This window comes from Arvicola amphibius, chromosome 18 (assembly GCF_903992535.2).
Source record: "Arvicola amphibius chromosome 18, mArvAmp1.2, whole genome shotgun sequence".
Classification (NCBI taxonomy): Eukaryota; Metazoa; Chordata; class Mammalia; order Rodentia; family Cricetidae; genus Arvicola; species Arvicola amphibius.
This window is the reverse complement of record NC_052064.1, coordinates 8,728,528-8,731,038: the sequence shown is the minus strand read 5'-3', so window position 1 is coordinate 8,731,038 and position 2,511 is coordinate 8,728,528. Positions and strand designations below refer to the sequence as shown.

The 2,511-nt window shown below is 37.4% G+C and overlaps 1 non-coding gene across 1 annotated transcript; it reads left to right on the top strand.

Moving 5' to 3' along the window:
- Positions 1 to 1,488: 1,488 nt before the first annotated feature.
- On the top strand, positions 1,489 to 1,595 carry LOC119804103. Its single transcript, XR_005283792.1, has one exon. It is a non-coding gene; the product is annotated as a U6 spliceosomal RNA (small nuclear RNA).
- The last annotated feature ends 916 nt before the right edge of the window (positions 1,596 to 2,511 follow it).

Sequence of the window (2,511 nt, the reverse complement as noted above, 5' to 3'; positions counted from 1 at the left end):
AATTCTGTAGTTTTCACTTTTTTGTTTTTTACTTCTGTGTGGGATACATCTGAGAATCAAGGGGAAGCTCTAACAAGCAGCTATGTTTCTGTATTGCAGCAGGACCACCACATGAAGGATTAACATAATGCTATATGCTTACTATTTTGGCAATCATTTACAAAAAAAAAAACTTCTCTCAAAGATGTTGATGATGCAGGTGTCTGATGATTTCATAGCACATCTCTTTCATTCAAAAGATATAATGTAACAATTTGTAAAGGAATTGAAAGTAATTTGGGGAACAGGGAATACAGAAAAAAGAGGTCCAGGTTTTTTTTTTTTGTTTTCATTTTTAGAAAAATCAATACAGAAAATAAGCAAGAGTCACTGAGATTCAGTGAAGTACAGATGTTTGGGAGACCAAAGACATACCAAGGTAGATACCAGGCCTTTTGGTTCTTGTCTGTTCTGGTTTTATTTCCTGTTGCTGTGATAGACATATGACCAAAGGGAGTTGGTTTCTCCTTCAACTCCAAGGCAATAGTCCCTAACGGAGGACTTCAGGGCTGGAACTGGAGGCAGGAACTAAAGCAGAGACCATGGAGGACATTGCTTACTGGCTTGTTTTCCCTGGCTTACTCTGCTACCTTTTTTTTTTTTTTCTGCAGCTCAGACCCAGCTATCCAGAGATGGTACTGCCTATAGTGGGATGGGCTCTCCTACATCATGACTCCCATGTGGGGAAATATATTTTCCTCATATTACCTCCAGGGAACTTTGTAATTTTATACTTTCTGTCCACAAGGGTACCCTACTGTGGAAGCTGACTTTGTCACCTATTCTCATCCTTGGCCCTCTAAAGACTAAGATACTCTTTTGTAGGCCCTAAAAGTGTTGTTGACTGATACAGCTCTGGACTGGTTTTTTTTGGGGGGGGGGGCTCTATCTAGGACCCTTCTAAGAGATCCACTCTGTCCAAACTTCTGCCTCTGTCCATCTGTTCAATGAATGGTAGGAAGTTTTGGCTCCTTGCCTACATTTTAGACAATTCTTAAGGGTCAGCCCATTTCCAGAGCAGCTCATCCACATAACAAAAGCCCTTGGAGCAATAGCCTTGTAGTTGAGTTCTCTCTGTGACTAATCTTTGTCTCGAGTGTTGAGATTCAGAACATGCCTCAATAAGTTTCTTACATGCAAATTTCTGCTTCTTGGGGAATCTGGGATAAGTTATGCCTTGAAGTGTTTATGGAAGGTATGAAGTAGCCATGTGCCACCTTTGTCTATGGATAGGTGATTGTCTTCATCCACACATTTAAAGGTTGTTTATTTAATACATTGTAAAATGATTATAAATGAAGAGGCCATCTCTGCCTGGATTTATCACTAAGAGTTCCATTACATTCGCATATGTTACACTTTTCAGTTTCTCTGAATTCATGATGTGTTGATCTGACAGATTTATTTTGTCAAACAAAATATGTTCCTTTTAAAAAAGTATAGGCAATTGTGTTCACTTTGGTAGCATGTCTACTAAATTTGGAGCAATACAGAGAAGATTAGTATGGCCCTTGCACAAAGATGACATGGCAATTTCTGAAGTATTCCATATTTTAAAATAAATAAATAAATAAAATGCAGGTAATTCATTCTTAGCTTTTTCAACTTTACATGTTTTGAAACAAGATTCGCAGGCTCAACAAAATCATTTGTAGTTTTCCTAGGGTTGGGTTAATTTATAAATTGTGATTTGGGGGGAAAGATTGCCTTTCAACCTTTGGGCATCCTGATCTAGTCACATGGCTTATATGTCACATAATCTAGTCTTTAATTTGTATCAATGAGATTTTCATAACTGTCTGCATTGAGTTATCAGACATCTATCAGTAGATTTATCCTTAGATGTTCCTTAGATTTATTTTGTTATAAATGTTAAATATTTTCATGTATTTCAGGGGAAGGTGTGTTCTTATGTGACAGAGGAGGCAGATATCTCCAGAGTCTTTCTGAGCAGACTGTTTCTGAGGATAAAAATGTTGGACATTGTATCTGTTGTCTGAGCATGGAGTTCATTTTGTTACATGGACCAACTGCACTTTGTCCTACAGTTTTAATATCTACTAAAGACCTTGCTTTTAATGGATTTGCACATTGGACTTGAAGCTAACTAACAAGATTGTTAGGGGACAAAGGTACTTGCTGCTGGGCCTGGTGACCTGGGTTGGTTACCAGGACACAGTGGAGGGGGACAGCTGACTCCCAAAGGTTGACCCTGACCTTTAATGTGCCCTCTCCTACAAACAAACAAACAAAAACAGATGTAATAAAATATTGTAAAAATAAATTTTAGTTGGCCTCCACATGTGACCTCCCCTAAATACATGTAAAAATATTTTGAAGATAAGTTTTAGCTTTTGATTTTACTTACACACAGAAATATAATTGTTTTTTTTTCTGTGTTTTTATCTGACATTAACAACCATGATAAACTTGGTCATTACAACTCATTTGTTAAAAATAGTGGTTTCTTGG